This window comes from Phoenix dactylifera, chromosome 6 (assembly GCF_051530095.1).
Source record: "Phoenix dactylifera cultivar Ajwa chromosome 6, Ajwa_hap1_PhDact_Kaust_v1.1, whole genome shotgun sequence".
NCBI lineage: Eukaryota > Viridiplantae > Streptophyta > Magnoliopsida > Arecales > Arecaceae > Phoenix > Phoenix dactylifera.
Window position 1 is genome coordinate 16,958,884 of NC_143195.1, and position 8,047 is coordinate 16,966,930.

At 42.4% G+C, this 8,047-nt stretch overlaps 1 non-coding gene across 1 annotated transcript; it reads right to left on the reverse strand.

The window, feature by feature from the left end:
• Positions 1-840: 840 nt before the first annotated feature.
• On the reverse strand, positions 841-946 carry LOC120109094 (small nucleolar RNA R71). Its single transcript, XR_005510125.3, has one exon. It is a non-coding gene; the product is annotated as a small nucleolar RNA R71 (small nucleolar RNA).
• Between the last annotated feature and the right edge of the window lie 7,101 nt (positions 947-8,047).

The following is an 8,047-nucleotide window of genomic DNA, read 5'->3' on the forward strand; positions in this document are numbered from 1 at the left end:
AATTAGACGTTGGCTCCTAGGGACATCCGAGCTCAATAGGACGAAGATCACCGAAAGTTGCACCAATTTCGCTCTGTGGCTTAGTTGATGTCTAGGCAAGCTTTGTCCCTATAAGGGAGACAGTTCATCTGTTCGAGGCAAGTGGATTTTAAGTGGGACCTTTGCGAATGCATCGTGACCCCTCCACTTACCTTGGAGCTTACCTGGTCAACTCGGTTCATTTGACCGGATTAAAGGCTTAGGTACCCTCTTCAAACCAGTTAGGAGCTGTCTAGTGATTTTAGGACAAATACAAGGATTGATGTGTTTATCTTTTATTGCATGCTTGACTGATCAAGTACTAGTGTATGCAAGGGAGTCGTTCTAGAGTACGTGACCTATTACCTTTTGACCCTGAAATAGAACGGACCCTTAGGAATATTCGAGCTGAGATCAGAACATTAGAATCATCCCCACCTCCTAAGATGGCTGAAGAACAACCCAAACTCCTGAGGGAGTACTTTACTCCCACCATTTACACTTCCCTATCTTGCATTCGATTACCTGAGGTAGCAGCGGTACAATATGAAATAAAGTCTAGTGTGATCCAAATGCTCCCATCTTTTTATGGGCTCACCAATGAAGACCCATATAAATACCTAGATGAATTCCTTGAGATTTGCACCACTGTCAAGATTCAGAACTTCACTGATGATGCTCTGAAACTTAGATTATTCTCCTTCTTCCTTAAAGATAGAGCCAAACAATGGCTGAATTCTTTAGAAGCCAACTCGATTCGTTCTTGGGATCAAATGCAACAAGAATTCCTAAAAAAATACTTTCCCATAGGAAGAACGAACCAGTTTAGACGTGCCATTACAAGCTTCTCCCAAACAGAGGGAGAAGAATTTCATGAAACTTGGAAGAGATTTCAGGACCTAATCCGTCAATGCCCTCATCATCAAATACCTAAGTGGCAGCTAGTGCAATGTTTCTATGACGGATTGACTGAACGAAACCGTCAGATGATCGATGCTGCATGCGGGGGGGCATTCATGCTTCAAAATGAGCATGAAGCATGGCAATTATTTGAAAATCTAAATGAAAACTCCCTCCACCATGCTTTCTGTTCTCGTCAAGCATCCCTGAGTTCTCAAAGAAAAGGGACCATTTGTGAAATAAGTCATTCTATGGATGTCACGACCCCCGCCCCGTTTCTGGCGGGCCGCCGCGACGGTCCTAGGGTGCGGGTAGGCATAAGGCCACCAGCCACCGCGTAGAACCCTACTATCTATCAATCATCAACAAATCTTGAAAAATTTGGCATGATGCATGCACAAAATGATCACTTTTTCTATAGTGACCTGTCAGGATTATCTCAATACATACAACACACTACCTGTCAGAGCAGCAATCACATAATCCGTCACATAATGAACCTGGACAATATATATCAATACATTATCTCAGGCATATAACTCATCTGTATAAAAATCTGGTTCCCATTCCATCCATGGTCAAACCCATATCCACAACAGGAACTATGACTGTAACTATACACTATATACAACAGAAGATTTATAATACACCAAAAGGGTATAAACCTCTATCTACATTATACTATACTATGGAGCGACACAACTAGCAGGCAATCTCTAACCCTGCTCTTCTCTATACAATACCTGCCCTGCGATCAAAAACACCAAACTGGGGAGTGAGTATATGAATACTCAGTGAGTGGAGTAGAGAGTCCTATGCACATGAGACAGAATATAATCATGGCTCGAGATGAAATCTCAAGATCAATAACAACATGAACATGAACTCAACATAGAGAATATAGAGTAAATCATCAATATCACCACAATCAATATCAACTCATCTGAAGCATATATGGAATAATCAAGTAAACATATATGCTACTCATGAATATGCTCAACAGATCATAATGCTCGAACATACAAATCAGGTGTCAATATGCTGAAATCATCACTAGACAGCTGTCGGAAGGTGGGTTTTACGCCCCAGGCGAACCAGCAACAACTCCTTACTGTCACATGCATATGCAGGATAATACACCATATCGATAATGTAAATGCTAGACAGCTGTCGGAAGGTGGGTTTTACGCCCCAGGCGAACTAGCAACAACTTCCTACTGTCACATGCATATGCAGGATAAGACACCACACTAATCATGTAAATGCCGGCCAGTATCCAGAACAGAAATCCATCTCACATCTACATACTAAACGGCACCTCGCGGGAATTCTACATCCGCGGAAAGCCATACTGCACCTCGCGGGGTCTTACTATGCCCGGCGGCAAGCAGAATATAAGTCGTAGGACCGGCCGATCCTACGCCTAGGGCCGTGTCCCCCCTAGGAAGGGACTGGGCTCCGCCCACCCAGAAGGCTACTATGTGCACAAAGGCCGATGTTCAACCCCATCGACTATAGGTGTCCTGCAGATACTGCCAAGCCATGCATAAATGCCATAATGCACCCTCCCAATACTCTACTAAAAAGGAGTATAATCAAGATTACCACTCACTCGATCATGACCCAATCATAAACTAACATCAGGGTTAAGAGTGAGGGTCAAGGAAGTGCAATACAACTCAATATACCACTAAAAAGGCTCTACAAATCTTTGAAATGGAGGAAATGAAATCAATTTACAAAAGAAGTTATTTCACAATTTGGAACCAATTTAATTACTCATAATAGAGTATAATCAAGCTACGACTCACAAGTCTTTAAAATAGAGGAAATGAAATCAATTTACAAAAGAAATCATTTCACAATTCGGAATCAATTTGATTACTCATCAACCCCTCGTAATTTCTCTCAATGTTTCCTCAAATGCATGTACAGAATAATCAAGCATGGAGAATCAAGATTATAGAGGAATCTACTACAATATCAATCAATATGCTCAAGTGGAATCAATTCACACTTGGCGACATTCATGAAAATGAATTAAGGATGCTCATGGTGCAAAGTACATGACTCCCACTCACCTGTCAATCTGGCACAGCCCTGATACGCCTCCAAAAATCTACAGCAGGCAGTGGGGAACTTCTTCCTCTTGTTCCCTAGCTTCTTGCCCAACTGTGACATGCATTTACAATACATTTAGTCTTGTATCAAGAGCCATAATCTACGTGCCAATTATAATATAAGGAACTTTAATTAATTCAACTCCCCCGTTTCCTAAATCTTTTTTTTCTTTCTCTTTTTCTTTTTCTATTAATTAACTCACCATTTATGTGTATTAGGGACTCCCTTGCATGAGTACAAGGTCTCCCTTAGCCTAATCTAGGCTTAATACCCTATTTTGGCATAAAATTTCTTATTTTCCCACCCGGATGAACAGTAACCCGGACCGATAGCCGGTTACTTCATCCCGGGTTTGATCCACTTTCCGAACTCCAGATTTGATGAAATTTTTACCTAACATTCTACACTCATAGGAGATTCTAAAGAGTAACATGCATTACTATCGGAGGTCGTTTGACCCCCTAAATAATTCGCCGAAGTTGGGACTTCGACATAGTTTTTCCGTAGTGTCGGAAAAATTTGTCAAAATCCGATTCTTCCTCTTTTAACCACCTCTACAACCCTTATCCGACCCCTCTAGACTATATCCACCCTTTGTATAGCATAATGTCATCAAAAGACTAGATAGGGATGGATATTTACCTTTTTCTTTTTGGAAATCGAGGTCCTTGCGTAGAGGGGAAGGAGATCTACGTTTTTCCCTTCAGCTGGAAGTGCAACCGGGATCCCTTTCCCTCTCGAATCCCCTTCCTCTTCTTCTTTCTTCTTCTTCTTCTTCTCTTTTTCTTTCTTTCTTTCCTCTCTGTTTCACGCCTGAGACTCCCTTTCTCTCGGTTTCATTCCTCCGACAGCACAACCCTCCCGATTAAGTCACATCAAAATACTATTCACCATTTTTTTAATATTATTAATTTCCCATTTTGCCCCAAATACTTCAACATATCTACTGTTATGCCATTAACTTTTGATTCCTTTCCAATTTTACCCTTACCACTTCAACGCATCTACAACTATGCCATTATCTTTTGATTCCTTCCCATTTTACCCCTTATATCAATTTTAAAGGACTATTCTATCCCTTTTATATAAAAAAAAAAATTTGGGGTTATTACATCCTCCCCTCCTTATATAAAATTCGTCCTCGAATTTAAAAGAGTAAATTACCTGTCACAGCTGCATTTGATGCCCGTGCCTCCTGTGGATTTACCGTGAACACCCTTCCTTGCCCTCTGCCTACTGGAGCTGATGGCTGAGATGGTCCAGCACTCTGCTGTGACGCTGGTGTCTGACCTCTATCTCTGCCTACAGGCTCCCTACTACTAGGCCTGTCCATCTGCACAGAAGGATAGGATGCCAAAGGCACAAACTGCTGGGTGGCACCCTGCGGGCATTCTCTGACGAAATGACCCGGCTGTCCACATCTATAGCACACTCCCTGACCCATTATGCATCTGCCAGGGTGCTGCTTCCCACATATGCCACATACTGGCCATGATTGGAACCTAGATTCAGTTCTAGCCATAGTGACTGGAGGACGAGGTACTGATGGTAGAAAAGTATCTTGTGATTGACCTCTTTCCCTCCATTTCCTCTTACGTGGGGCAGGTGGAGCTGAGCGTACAGACTGCTCCGTCGGACCCTCCGAGAGATCTACTCCCTCAGATCTATCTCTACTGCTTTGCCCTTTCCCCATACTCATTTTTCTCTGTTCTCTTTCAGCCCTTTCCTCTTTGTTTCTGATCTCCCACTGTTTTGCTTTATCAATCAGCCTAGACAAGGTGGGGACCTCTACTGCCAGTACTGCATTATAAAGCGGGGAAATCAGACCCCGCCTGAATCTTTCTATCCTGGCAGCTTCAGTGGGGATGATGTAAGGAGCATACTTCCCCAATTTAGTGAATTCACGAGCGTACTCAGATACGCTCATTCCGGGCATCTGCTTCAGCCTCTCAAACTGAAGAGCCCGATTCTGCCTCTCAGCCGGAGACAAAAACTCATCAATCACTGCTTGCCTGAACTCTTCCCAGGTTGGAGGATTCCTACTGTACAATCTGTCCTCCACGTGCCTCTGGTACCAGCCCCAGGCATCTTCTTTCATTGTGAGCCCTACAAGTTCTATTGCCCTTGCATCAGAACAGGGCAGTCTCCGTATCATCTTTTCAGTCTCCTCCAGAAATCTCTGAGGATCTTCACCTTCTTCTCCCTTAAACTCCGGGGTTCTGAGCCTAAGAAATTCCTGTACAGTAATCCCCTCATCATCTAGAGCCCGCCTGGCCAAACTTCTTGGCACATGTACAGGAGGTGGGATGGATACTACTGATGGGGTAGGAGGTTTTCCCCGAGCAATCTGCTCCCTCAGAGCCTGATTCTCCGCCAGTAACTGTTCCATTAATGCATCTCTACTTCCTACCTCTCCTTTATCATCAACCCTCCATCTATCAGCAGGAGGAGATTTTTCTCTTTGGGGCTCGACATGTGCGGAATCCACATCCAATGCTATATCTGGCTCCATCCTCTTTCCAGGACGAGCAGGTTCTCTCCTTTGAGGTATTCTTTATATGTCTCTAAAAGAGTTAAAAAGAGAGGGCAGTCGTTACACACTGAGTCATAATATATTTTACTGAATTGTAAATGACTCATAAATTAACATATAGAAAAATCCTATGTTCCATAGTATAATCCTATACTTAATCCTGACTCACCCTATTGCTCTGACAGGACTCTTCTTAACCTTTGCTCTGATACCAAGCTTTGTCATGACCCCCGCCCCGTTCCTGGCGGGCCGCCGCGACGGTCCTAGGGTGCGGGTAGGCATAAGGCCACTAGCCACCGCGTAGAACCCTACCACCTATCAATCATCAATAAATCTTGAAAAATTTGGCATGATGCATGCACAAAATGATCACTTTTCCTATAGTGACCTGTCAGGATTATCTCAATACATACAACACACTACCTGTCAGAGCAGCAATCACATAATCCGTCACATAATGAACCTGGACAATATATATCAATACATTATCTGAGGCATATAACTCATCTGTATAAAAATCTGGTTTCCATTCCATCCATGGTCAAACCCATATCCACAACAGGATCTATGACTGTAACTATACACTATATACAACAGAAGGTTTATAATACACCAAAAGGGTATAAACCTCTATCTACATTATACTATACTATGGAGCGGCACAGCTAGCAGGCAATCTCTAACCCTGCTCTTCTCTATACAATACCTGCCCTGCGATCAATAACACCAAACTGGGGAGTGAGTATATGAATACTCAGTGAGTGGAGTAGAAAGTACTATGCACATGAGACAGAATATAATCATGGCTCGAGATGAAATCTCAAGATCAATAACAACATGAACATGAACTCAACATAGAGAATATAGAGTAAATCATCAATATCACCACAATCAATATCAACTCATCTGAAGCATATATGGAATAATCAAGTAAACATATATGCTACTCATGAATATGCTCAACAGATCATAATGCTGGAACATACAAATCAGGTGTCAATATGCTGAAATCATCACTAGACAGCTGTCGGGAGGTGGGTTTTACGCCCCAGGCGAACCAGCAACAACTCCTTACTGTCACATGCATATGCAGGATAATACACCATATCGATAATGTAAATGCTAGACAGCTGTCGGAAGGTGGGTTTTACGCCCCAGGCGAACCAGCAACAACTTCCTACTGTCACATGCATATGCAGGATAAGACACCACACTAATCATGTAAATGCCGGCCAGTATCCAGAACAGAAATCCATCTCACATCTACATACTAAACGGCACCTCGCGGGAATTCTACATCCGCGGAAAGCCATACTGCACCTCGCGGGGTCTTACTATGCCCGGCGGCAAGCAGAATATAAGTCGTAGGACCGGCCGATCCTACGCCTAGGGCCGTGTCCCCCCTAGGAAGGGACTGGGCTCCGCCCACCCAGAAGGCTACTATGTGCACAAAGGCCGATGTTCAACCCCATCGACTATAGGTGTCCTGCAGATACTGCCAAGCCATGCATAAATGCCATAATGCACCCTCCCAATACTCTACTAAAAAGGAGTATAATCAAGATTACCACTCACTCGATCATGACCCAATCATAAACTAACATCAGGGTTAGGAGTGAGGGTCAAGGAAGCGCAATACAACTCAATATACCACTAAAAAGGCTCTACAAATCTTTGAAATGGAGGAAATGAAATCAATTTACAAAAGAAGTTATTTCACAATTTGGAACCAATTTAATTACTCATAAAAGAGTATAATCAAGCTACGACTCACAAGTCTTTAAAATAGAGGAAATGAAATCAATTTACAAAAGAAATCATTTCACAATTCGGAATCAATTTGATTATTCATCAACCCCTCGTAATTCCTCTCAATGTTCCCTCAAATGCATGTACAGAATAATCAAGCATGGAGAATCAAGATTATAGAGGAATCTACTACAATATCAATCAATATGCTCAAGTGGAATCAATTCACACTTGGCGACATTCATGAAAATGAATTAAGGATGCTCATGGTGCAAAGTACATGACTCCCACTCACCTGTCAATCTGGCACAGCCCTGATACGCCTCCAAAAATCTACAGCAGACAGTGGGGAATGAAGGATTCTAGCATGTCATAATGGGCAGCGGAAGCTAGGGATTTTAAAATTTTCTTAATAAAGTCCCTATGCATGAAACCCTTTTAAGCCTAGATCACCTTAATGATTACAATCAAATAATATAAAATAAATACAGAATTAGTAGAATACCTCAAATGCTAATCCAAAGTGTACAATCTCTACGAGGCGTCCAAGTGTCCGCCCTCCAATGGTGATCCACACGAAAACTTGATCAAGACTTTAGCTCCAAAGACTTTTGATCCTTAATGCAGAATTCTTCTAAAGAACTCTAACGGCTTGCTTTCCTTCCTTTCTATTTTTCTTTAGCCTTCTAAAATCACTTCTAATCCTTTTGTCCTAATGAAGACCAC